At 47.3% G+C, this 12,444-nt stretch overlaps 1 long non-coding RNA gene across 1 annotated transcript; it reads left to right on the top strand.

Moving 5' to 3' along the window:
* Nucleotides 1-1,331: 1,331 nt before the first annotated feature.
* Nucleotides 1,332-6,667, top strand: LOC144101910 (uncharacterized). Its single transcript, XR_013308099.1, has 3 exons — nt 1,332-1,374; nt 4,872-4,975; nt 6,607-6,667. It is a non-coding gene; the product is annotated as an uncharacterized LOC144101910 (long non-coding RNA).
* Nucleotides 6,668-12,444: the final 5,777 nt, after the last annotated feature.

The following is a 12,444-nucleotide window of genomic DNA, read 5'->3' as shown; positions in this document are numbered from 1 at the left end:
TGAATGGGAAGAAAAATGTTTCAATATAGGTTTTTCGGGTGTAGATGAGGCCTCTGCGACATTGCAGTACCAAAACTGGCGGACATCTGTAAACAAGAGGATCATGTTGCCTACTGTAGTGGTCGCCTCGTTTTGATATTTCGCTTCTTAACTATCTGAGTTGGCCGCCTGGATACAATCAGAGCTATCTAACTTGCTGTTATTAACTGCCATGTCACTGTACAAAATTCGCCACTTCGCTCACGCGTCTCGAACGTCATGTGTCTTGGGCGCACGCGCTTCGCTACCAAAAATTTCACGTCAGTTGCGTACAGCCGTTGTCAAAAGTCTCCAGCCCATAGGGCTTGCTTCTGAGCTGTTTAGCGGGGCTCCCTAGCAAATCTAGCACTCCAAAGCTTGTGATGTCTGAGGACGCGAAGCCATTCCTCTTTCGAGAGGTTACGGTCGCTGAGGTTGCATAACGAGACATGCAGCAGGCCTCACAAGCACACCCCTTGGGCCGTATGTTTTCGAGCGGGATGTATGCTCCACCTGAACTTGTTTCCCATCTGCGCCGTGATGCTCGCCGCTGCATGCTGCTGCCCACTGCTCCTCAGCATGCTGGATAGTGAAGGTCATGTGACCCGTGCGCTACGGTATGACGCTAGTGATGGGCATTGCAGCCTGCTCGCCGAAGCCACGCGACATTGGAAAACCGCAAGAGAGTACCAAACTGTTGAGCCACAGTGCCGAAGGCAATCCCTTTTTTCATATTGTCAAAAATTATGTGGCCACTAATAACTTCAAAGCTACAAATCTCTGATGCAACTACGTGTGCAACTGTTATAGTTAAAAGGTAACGTTTAAAAAATTGGAGGTGATACTGCAGGAGAGCATGAAACATCTCTTCATGAAGCGTTACCGCATGCGTGCTTCTTAAATTCAGCAAAGCTTTAGGATGGCGGGAAGAATCCATTCGTGCGTCTTTAGTCTCAACTAGAAGTAATAAGTGTTTTATTAAAATAATAAAAAAGGAAAAGATTTTTGCTAGCCCCGGCATCTGCCATCGATACTGAAGCACCTGAGCTGGGGCAGCGGAAATAAAGGATAGCAGGCAGAATGGAGAAATGAAATGAAAGAGGTAAGAGGACAGGAAGAGCGGATAGGGGGAGAAGTAATATGTACAAACTATTTACCCACTAAGAAATGTTTACAGGTTGTGCGCGTGATTAGTTCATGAAGAAGCAATAAAAACACATGCGCACACCACTATGTTCACTACAGCTGGAGTAGGGCGTCCGAAAAAAAAATGTCTGAATGACGCCAGTGGAAAATCTCCGCGTTCCTTTCAGGCGAGGCAAAACCTTCTGAAGTGCCCGCGCCAGCAAAGCCCGAGTAAGTTCTAGGAACCTATACTGCATCATTTTTCTTGTTGGCTTTGTTTGGTACTTCAGGTGAAAGTCATGTAACCATGCAAGCATCCGCGTGTACGACCTTAAATTTTATAACTTTGTGGTTGGTGCACCTTTATTAGAAGTGATGTGTTGAAGTGTTACGTAACTATACTTTCCGCTGAGTTTTAGTGGCGCTACACTGAAGCGAGAGAAGTGCAGGGTATTATTCCCTCCGTTTTAGAGACATCGGCGGTTAGCAAGCAAGGTTGCGTCCGAAGGTACGCACGTCCAGTTGCCGGCAAAATAAATATGTGCTGTCGGGGCAGAAGGGCCCAGGTTTCACAAACGGCATCTCCAGTGCATTTTTCTGCATGTTTTACACTACTCCTTCCTGCCTGGGTCAGAAAAATTGGCTCAAAGGGTATCTAAATGAATGTTTGCGTAACCTTCATTTCAAGAACTGTCACCCTCTCAGAAATCGTGAACCAGCGGCGGTGCTCTCTCTAGCAGCTGTTTATTCTGCTTAAATTGCTTAGAGTTAAACGCCTCTATCAGCAGAGAGTAGCGCACAGTATAACTGCCTGCACACGCCCCGTGTTGACAGGAGTTCGATAATAGTTCAATTTTCCTTACTTGTGTAACGCAACAGGTTCATAGGCTGACCATTGACCTTAACGTTTCGAAAAATATCTACGCCTTTGAATCTGTTAAACGAAAAATAATCTTCTTTGAGCCGTAGTAATAAAGGGATATATTTGAAGAAAGGTTATCAATAAGATGCGTTTTCGACGGCATTTACCTGCGCGTGTAATTTGGGGAACTGCCTTTCTCGTAACCGCCAAAGTTTCTTAGAAAAAAAAATATAGCTCTAATGCCAAGTTCATTTCTTTTTTTTTGGGGGGGGGGAGGGGGCGTCGGGGGTACTGTTCACGTTTCACTCCTTGTGATTCAACATAGCAAACTTTAAATAAAAACCTCTTCGCTTAAACGACCGTTGCTACAGCTCAAGGAAAATATATCCACAAAATATCCTAAATCTTTACCCTTAACCACGAAATAATCCTCTATATTTTGCATGTTGTATTGGTAGCAGGGTGTCACAGCTTGACGAGAGGGAGTGAAGCTGCGCTTGCTATTTGCTGCAACGAGATATGTAAGAGGACGCCAGTGATAAACGTTAACAAAACACAGACCTTCAATATACAATGCACCATTAAATTGCTTCGGAATGAAGGTGTTCTTTCTATCTCCCATCTATTGCCTGTGTCTTTCGTCATCTCTTGAGCGGCGCAAACTTTAATGAGGTAGGTAGCGATCAATGATTTATAGATGAGTTCATTCATAGACGGTCACAAAATGTGCGCAGGAAGTAGCCGCGAGACTCGAAATTATGTATGCATACATATTTAAAAGCACTTCCACTACTCTCAGACATTTTAAAGCGATCAGCCCTCGACCTCTATCATGCCCAGCTTCCGTGCTTTGATTCCCACCGTCAGCCAATATTCCTTTTTCCAATGTTTCGTAGCTAAAGGTCCACGGCAGCAGAGGGCCTGGCTAATTCTGGCCTTCCTGGTAAGCGGTGATTAAAATATGTGACCAAAGTCTACTACATTCAATGGTGTTATTAGCACTTTTTTACTCTCCAAGTGTGAGGCGGGCCAGGACTCAGCGATCACGACTCTGCACGGTGCATTCCATTTCACGCCCTTACGGGTGCTTGTCTAGAAGTGTTTCGCCGATGCGCACTTGTTGCGTGCACTGCCAGGCACCCTTAGACCGTTTGTGAGCAGCGGTCTCGGTCTCAGAGATGTCCTGGACACAGTGTGGCGTCACCAATATGCCAGCTACCAAGTGACAAAGAGGGGTGGTCTTTTGTGCCTAGCCTTCACCGGTAGCACGGTCGCAAACCAGGGAATGGTTCGGAGTTAAAGGCTCACAGTTAAAAGAAACATTATCTAATTGAGACGATACAGAACAATTTCTGATCACTGGTAAGAACACATAGAAAGTTGTGTACAAAGCAATGCAACCCATGCAGACTAACACAGGCCGGCTACAATACAAGAGAGATCTTGCAATTAGAGTGCACTAACACACGAGAAACAAACAATGCAGAATACAATTCGTTCACCGCGCACTGCGACCCTCCGACGACCAGAGTATCACGACGAGGCCGTCCAGAAGACTAGTCCGAGTTGCATCGCGTGCTGACCCGGGAATCATGCGGACCCTGCGCCGCCTCGCACGACAGAAGTAGAGAGGGCACCGCTCAGCACGCTCTAGGTTACGCGCGCTCCGTCGGCAATGGGTGAGGAGGAGGAAGAACATTTATTTCCACCGAATATGGCGCGGCATCCACCTCCGTGCCAGCACGCACGCGTCCGGGGAGGCAGTCTGTCGCACCGCGGCCGGAGGACATCCGACCCTGTCTAGGAGAAGTCTTCAGCCTCGGCTGCCAGGCGGACGGCTAAGTGCTGAGTTTTTTCGTCGGAGCTTCTTAGCGTGGTCTCCCATTCATCGCTAGTTTTAATCGCGTTGCGCCCTGGGGCAGGAACGCCTCTCCATATTATGCGATGTTGCCACGTGGCCGCAGAATTTACAGGTTTCGGTTTCTGCGCCATCCCTCTACCGGGGCCAGGAGAAATTTCGAGCATGGAGTCTTGTCCAGTCGTAGGATTCCTTTTTACTCAGGGATCTATCCGGTGGCGGATATATCCTCCTGACTTTCTTCAGATTGTCAGTTAGATCCCTAACCGTGCCAATACATTCTTTTCTTTTAAACGTTGTTGTGGGAGGCGTCCACAGCACCCCGAGGTAGCGAGGAGCGGGCGAGCATGAGGTAGGGTTGCATATTACTATCAGCAGGCTGCTGCTCGATACCTGAATGTAGCCTCGTGTATCAAATCGATGGACTGGAACAGCGTTTTGGCCGCATTCTCGGGAGATCATCTCTGCTAGCACGGGTGCCCACGTAATGGGTATATGTGACAGCAAAGTGCCCAGGCTCTACAAGGTGCAGAAAAATATCTTTGTCCGCGCTCTCCCGTCATCGATATTTTTGTCCTCAACACGCCGTAAATGAAGGCTTCCAGTGACCGTTCCTGTCGGCCCCGTGGATCTTCTCATGGGTACCAGATGGCATTGGGAAGGCGGTGAAACTTCTACTGGTGTAAATTATGGACCTTTTGGAACCCCGGATTCCCTGTCGATTTATTTTTCTCTTGCTTTATAATCCAGGAATGACACGATCGAAAGATTTATTCTCTGTAAAATGGGCTTCGAGGTGTTGCGTAATGACAGCGGAATCTTTCTGTGTTTAACATGTGTATATATCAAAAATTTTATTCAAATACTTCGAGTTACCGTCAGGGAGCAACATGGAATGTTGATTAAATGAAGGAACTTTTTTCAGTTAGCTACAGTGGTGTTCATGCAAGCTCTGACAGCGTCTATATAAACAAAATAATTTGCAGAATGATGTGCATTTGTATGCAGGGCTGCTCCACAAACAGCAAAGAAAGGGTTCTTTTCGAGATTGTGGGGCTCAAAGAAGGCGCCGCCAGCGGCAGTGCAAGAGACCAAGTCTGCAGCTACGGAAGGTGATGTGTTCCTTTCTTTGTTAACGATTGTCACCAGCCCAGGCAGCGTAATTAGCCGAAATGTGCGAAGGATAAAATTCGCTTCCATCCATTTAACCTTTTCTTTTTCTCAAACCTAACTCTGCCACAAGCTTCTAAAAGCTGTCATCAGGCCGCTAGGAGCTACAGTAATTGCTGGCTAGCAGATGCGAAACGACAACGGTACATCAGAGTCACTATTGCTTTTCCTTGGAGCATTGCCTCCACCAGCAGTGCTCTTGAAAACAGGACAGAAAACGCAGTGTATATCAAGTGTGTGTGTGAGTACTTTTGCCAGGTTGCAGCAACATTGCTTACAGGGGAGGAGGAGGGACCTTAATTTAAAAGGAGAGGTCTCTCTGGTTGTCGGCCTGGCATGCGACTCCAGATTGCTTACAGGGGCTTATCATAAATCGTCTACAAAAGAGACCCTGGGGGAAGAACGCCGCGAGTGACGATATGCTTGGACCGAAAAAAAAATGAAGGGGACACTTAAAAAGCTCCGCCTTAAGGGTATGGCGCGATAGCGTTAATGGGTTAATGCCCATATACGCAGAATTGGTCATTCTCGACTTAACATGCATAGATCACTGGGAGCCCTCATACCACTCCTGGCGCAGTGGTGCTGAGGTTAAACGGTGCGCCACTGCACTGCGAACGCAGGTGCTGCCACCGGTGAGACTTATGCGACCCAGGTTGCTCTTTCTGACGAATCTCTTGCGACCAATCATTAACTGCCACCTCTCCCAATGCGGCGTTTGCTCACCATCGGGTGGCCATGTTTCGCTGTCGGGTGGCCATAGGAGGCATGTGGCCCACCTGCCTGCTATGTTGCTTCTCCGGGGATTTTCTGTGGAGTTTTACTCACGGTCTACAAGGCCGACGAAGACGACAGATTCACCGCAGCAGTAGTCGAGTGGTTGAGCATCCGCTTCGCATGCGGGAGGTGAGGGGCTCGATCCCCAGTGCCGCCGGGTACCCACCGGTGATACAATGGGTACAAGCTTTCCCCTGGTCTGGTGCTCGGCTTATGAGGGGTGATGTGCTTGGGAAATTGGTCTTTGACCCCCCCCCCCCCCTTGGGGAGTCGAAAATGCCTTGTGCGATGGCACTCTTTGGTCATAGATGCCTTTGCGCCATAAAAATTTATCATCATCATCATAATCATCAGGACGACAGATTTATACGTCACGAGCTCCTTAACGCGATCCCGTTATAATACCGACTCCGCAATGTATGAGACTCCTCAGCACTACGAAAAAGCCCAGCTGGCGGGCACTGTATATATTACTACAGCTAAAAGTTCGCAATCTCAAGCCATTTGGCTCTACTCTTCGTTTTTTGAGAAGATGCAGCATTCACCGCTTTTACAGAACTGCCTACGTTGAGAGCTAACATATTAGAACTGTACAGGTGACTGTCAGGAACTGGGAATCTTCCATCGGACTGCAAGGCTTGTAGAAAAAGAACTGCATTATTGGGACAAGCCCTGATGCGAGCTAACTTTATTCGGGTGTCCAGAAACTAAGTGTAATTTTTAGCTATAAGTAATAACTAAATAACTTATGTCTTGAACACGAGATATCCAAATCGATTGTCCACCTGTCTTCCAGGCGGGCGGAAAACACCTCCGGTGCCGGCGTCGGAGAAGCCAGGGCTGAAAGACGGCACTACTGATGTTCCTATGGAAGGAAAGAAAAATGAGAATAACATGTTCAACATTTTTCCTTCAGGTGAAAATAAGGGCTCACGGCCTAGACACCGCTTAGTGGTATAACCATTGAGGCAGATGATTTGTTTTTTGCTCACAAATACAGCCCTTTCTGCTGCTGCAGTTCATAATATCCGCAAGGATTGTGACCTTTATAGCTCACAAAACCTACCTGTATTCCCAGAAACGAAAGGAACACTCCAGAACGCAGTTCATTGTCTACAGATCGTGGTCATTACTGTTCACTACCAAAAGCGTATACTGTGGGGGGGGGGGAGGGGGGGGGGGGGCTGAGCTTAACTTACACATTCGTCAAAACAATAAAAAACAAATCCTACTCATTGTGTGTAAAAAGCAGGGAAGTAGAGTTAAACAAATGATTGCCCACCTCTAAAACAGAAGGCTTCAGATTTCAAATTGAGGTAGCGCATTTGGATATATCGAAATAAAAGAGTCTTGGGCACTTTCCACAACGAGTGCTGACAGTGATAAACGTGTGTTCAAAGGTGGGAGGAACACCCCCGACGTGCCTGCAGTCCAGCAGCCAGACGCCTCTGGTGCACATCCGGAAGGGAAAAAAAGTAAGACAAATTTGTTTGTTATAGCTGTCGAGGGCTAAAATTTCTTGCTTTCTAGCACTGGCACATCGTCTGCGTGACCGCATGCAATAAACTGCATTTTGGCTGGGAATTGAAACTCTTGCTCTATATGAATGTTGTTGTTGTTCATAAAATGACAGTACAGCCTATACTCCGTTTCATGCATAGCGGTCAATGCTGCCAAAACTAGCACGCCTGTTCGCGCTGGCTAAGTCCGCGGCAAAAAATAGTTCGCCCTAAGAGCAAACAGAACACAAGCATATTTCATTTAATCAGAGATTTAGTGTCGTGAATGGCAATCTCCTACACTTCGTTTTACCTCTTGCCATATTTTTGTTTCCAAACTCATCTAGACTTCGAGAATTACGAATGGCTTTGGCGATTTGATACGTGGCTGGTCGGGCGAATCGCCCTTACTCCATCCGCGTCTTAAAAGTAGCTCGCACTGAGGGAAAGTTACAGCCAGATGGCCTGAGTACTGAGCGCCTCACAGCTTTGACCGTGCTTTCCAGCGGTACCACATCGCTTTGTACTGCTCTTTGCTGTCGTCTAAACACTCACCGAGGCTACGAGAACAAATTATATGTGGCGCAGTAATATGGCATCGCGGACGCACTACTTCCGATGCCTTCGCAGTGTCCCCTGCTGTGTATGAAGTGGAGTATAATAAAACAACACTTCGTCGTCTTCTAAGAAGGATCACACGTGTAATTTTATTTCTCGCAAAGCGTGCTGAGGTTCCCAGCTGGTAGAGGAAATGTACGTGCCAAGCAATGTATCTAAAGGTATCTAGCTTACATAATGCAACCAGGAGCCGATTATGGGCTTTCATATTAGTTGGAAAGTACCATTGCCTTTCGCTTCATGCCTATGCAACAGAAGGAATATATGTGAACAAAACCGCGCGCCGGAGGCTCACTTTTAGACTCAGTTGATCGCAGACTTGATATAAGCATCTTGAAGAAAATTCGACGGACTTGGTGACGCATATAAAAATCGAGCAGAAAATTGAAAACATAGAATAAGGCAAAGATAAAAAAACTAAGCATCAGATTTCAGGCTGCGCATGTCAAACATGTCTTCTTTTTTTCAAGAGAAACACATTGTGGCCATAATAAGCGCAAAAATTGGAGAAAAATGCTCATCTTTGGCAGCGCAGTTTATTTTGTCGCGGCGGCGCAAGAACTCTCCAGAAGCTATGATATGACAACCAGCCAAAAGAGCAGCTTTGCTTTCGAGGCTCAAATAGACTGAAGTGCAGTCGGGAAATTAAGACGTTTCACAGCGCGTGAATTCATCATAGCTCTAAAACATAGCTTATGTTGGTTACTAAAAAAACAGCGGAATCCCATATGCTTATGTTTTACTTTATGCATAACGATTTGCACCACCTACCATACAGGTGGTCAATCTACACCGACAGGCCCTCCGGAGGAGAGGGCGGACGGGAAGGATGACGCTGTCGTTCCTCCGGCAGAAAAACCAAGTAAGAAGCATAGATTAAATGCTGCTGTTTCGGCAGGAATCTCACCGTCTTCCACATAATACAGCACTATGTGCTTCCTGTCATCTTGAAAGCATGCAGCTGTATGAAAGGCGCATCTTGTGGCCCTGTTACGGTAGTTTCTAAAACCATCAGCGTGGTTGCCGAGAATCGGGTAATTTCGATGGATCACCTTCGGGTTGCGCAAGAAGCTTTACTAGCATGAATTGTTCAGACCCACGGGGTTGGCCGGGGGGGGGGGGGGGGGGGGGGGGGTGTTAAGGACAACGCACATTATGCGAAGATAACGCACGTTGAACATAGCATAGTGGGCGAGTTGGTATTACATATTGAAAGAACGAGGAGCAGGGAAATGGAAGAGCAGTACAAACGCTTGTACGCGTCTTTCCTTTCCCTGGTCCTTCGTTTCAGTTGCGCTGTTTGGTTTTTTCAGAAACTAACGTTCATGGCTTCTTACGCCATTGCTCGCAGCATTCATTCTATTCTACCAAAACTTGATCTTTCGTTTTTCTTAGGAGATAATACGTAAAAATACGTAAAGAAGGGATGAATCATGAACGTGTCTTAATTGAACACTATGGGATCAGCCACTTGGGTGTACTAGGAAAATGTTGAAGCAGAATTTATTTTCGTCTATAACTCAAAGGCTCTGTAATTTTCGCACGCTCGATGGAAACTTGTAGCGCATGGTGAGGAAAGTAATGACGGAGCGATTAAAAAGAGCCAGAGAGATCGACCGAGAGATGTCATAGTGAGCTACGACGGTTAAACCTTCGGTTCTCGAGCCAGTAATGAAATGCCCGAGCAATTTTGCAAATCGTTTTCTTAAAACTGAAACCACCGCCGCTAGGATTTAATCTTGCAAGCTTGGGCTAAACACTAAGGACGTAGCTATCCAGCCACCACGGCATTCTCACCGCATGCAGCGTTCGGAAAATGAGCAGAACGTCCGGGCTGTGGGGAAAAGCTGGATCGTAAATCTTCTGATCAAGCAACCTGGACACATTTCTTATTGTGCAAATAGTTTGCACATATTTCTTCTCCCCCTATCCTCTCTTCCTGTACTTACACATCTTTCATTTCATTTCTCCATTCTGCCTGCTATCCTTTATTTCCGCTGCCCCAGCTCAGGTGCTTCAGTATCGATGGCAGATGCCGGCGCTAGCAAAAATCTTTTCCTTCCTTTTTACTATAATTTTAATAAACAACCACTACCACCACCACCTGATCAAGCAGTGTGTCTAGAAATCCTCGGCGTGCTTTACAGGCGGGGAGCATTCTGATGTGCCCGGGACAGGGGCCAAGCCAGAGTAAGTACGACCAATGCAAAATCTCAGTCTTTTCTCCCACTCTGTGACACTCCAGCCGAAAGCGACACAAGCGGTTAGTAAAACATGCATCACTTTCCTAAGAACTACCGGCCGACCTCGTTTTGATTGCATTCAATCCATTCAAACTTAACTTTATGCAGTTACGTGCTTGCCAAGTGAGCTTGTATAAGGAAAATACTTTGCCTTCCTAATAACGTGGACTTCGAAGTGTCCAAAGTAGAGATGTAAAATATCGGCAATATTTAGTGTTGCAAAAAAAGCGAAGAAAAGATTAGCCCTTTTCCGGCAATATTGGGCAGGTAATAAGTGGAAAATTTCGAAAAAAATACGGAGGGCACTTAGGACTGCTTACCTGCTGTCAACGCTAAAGCATGAATGTCCCATCGTAAGTTCATATGTCGTCGGTTTGAATCCCTGTCGCGAGCTACCCTTCAACTTCACTAGCAGCTGTATGCTATGTGTACCGAGAAACCGTGTGACAGCACCCGGAACGCTGTACAACGAACAGTTGCGTCACAGTTTTGTTACGAATGTCGGGAAAACTGGAGTCACATGAATGCCCGCCTGCTATGCCGTATGAGTAAATGGCGCGTCAGAGGATGTCGAGTCGCACTCGTTGCTTCCGTGACTAGACAACGGGTGTTGCGATGCATGTTTTTTGAGACCAGCTTTTTGCTCACTAATGACGGCGGTCGCCAACGGAATTTCGTCTTGGCCGAAATGTGCACTAAAGCTTTAAAAAATTGCAAAGCTAGCCTTGGTCAACGAGAAAGAGGTCATTATGGCGCGAAATTCTGCGCTGTGTGTTTTAATAAGCGAGTGCACGTAGTGTTATGTTAAGGCGAAGTATAGTGCGAAAGATCCGCAATTCTCTCAACGAAATTTCACCTATACAAATATCGGAGCGAGGTAGCTTCCCCGCGAGGGCAAGAAATGTCCTGAGAATTATTTCCCTCGTTTTTTTTTTCAGACCACATAGTTTCAAACCGCACAGTGAACAGCTGAGCTTATCTGAGTGTATTTATTTACAAAGAAACAAAAACATTTTCTCTTCCAGCTTTCCGAATCATCTGGTGGGTGCTCTCCACGTGCAAAACCATAGGCTAATTCTTTTATACGTTTTTTTAAAAAACATATTGCCGCGAATATTTGCAGTGTTTATTCGTTTTTCAAATCTGCCGCGACACCACCTTATCGCTTTGTTTGCGACGCAAGACGCGACTAGATTTATCTCGATTGATCGCAGCCAGGCAAAGCTGATTCTACGTTGTTCCGGAATGTTCTAGTAACTTTGCGCCCTTTATCTCGAATGTTCGCTATCAGCTTTAAATTGAGCACGGCCGACAGCGGCGGGCATTCTGTTCGACGACCGCCGAGCACGCTTGTCGCTTCGCCGCCGCCGAGTGATTCAGTCCATTTTGGGTGCAAGTCAGCCCAATAAACAGTTCTTTTAGAAGATCCTTTCGTCCGTCTTCATCGCTGCTTCGACTGCCGTCACCACTACGTGACATCTGGTGGAGGTGCGGGGTAGCCTTCCATGTTCCGGACGCCCCCTTCAAGTCGTGAAGCCAGCCCTGAGCGCTTCGCACCCGAGGACGAGCCAGCAGCTCAGCGCGCCAGCCGACGTCTCCAGGGAGAGGAGCCTGAGTTCGGGAAACTGCCGGACCGCACAAGACAGCGAAAAGACGCGGCTACGAGCACCGCAACCTCGCCGAAGATGTCGACACCGATCATACTGCAGCAGCCGCGGGTGCCGCCAACTTTCAATGGATCCCTAGGCGAAGACCCTGAAGAATGGTTGGATCAATTTGAGCGCGTGGCGTCATTCAACAAGTGGGATGATGCGGCAAAGATTGGACACGTTTTTTTCTCATTGGATGGCTCCGCACGCACGTGGTACGAAAACTACGAGTCGTCCCTTACGACATGGGAGCTATTCAAGAGAGAACTATTGAAGGTATTTACCAGTGTCGTGAGGAAAGAAAGAGCCGAACGACTCCTCGAGTCCAGGATCCAGCTTCCGAATGAGCCCGTCCGCAGCTACGTCGAGGAGATAAAGCGCCTATTTCGCCGCGCCGATCCCGGGATGACCGAGGAAAAGAAAGTTCAGTTCTTAATGCGCGGCGTAAAAGAACAACTCTTTGGCAGCCTCGTCCGTCAGCCGCCAAAAACGGTCGAGGAATTCATGCAGGAAGCCTGCACGATTGAGAAGACCCTCGACGTCCGAGCTCGGCAGTACAACCGCCCTTCCTCTGCCTATGCAATCCGTTCGGACACGCCGGCCACCATCAGCGACAGCTTGCGGG

Source organism: Amblyomma americanum, chromosome 8 (genome assembly GCF_052857255.1).
Source record: "Amblyomma americanum isolate KBUSLIRL-KWMA chromosome 8, ASM5285725v1, whole genome shotgun sequence".
NCBI lineage: Eukaryota > Metazoa > Arthropoda > Arachnida > Ixodida > Ixodidae > Amblyomma > Amblyomma americanum.
This window is presented reverse-complemented; position numbering and strand designations above follow the sequence as displayed.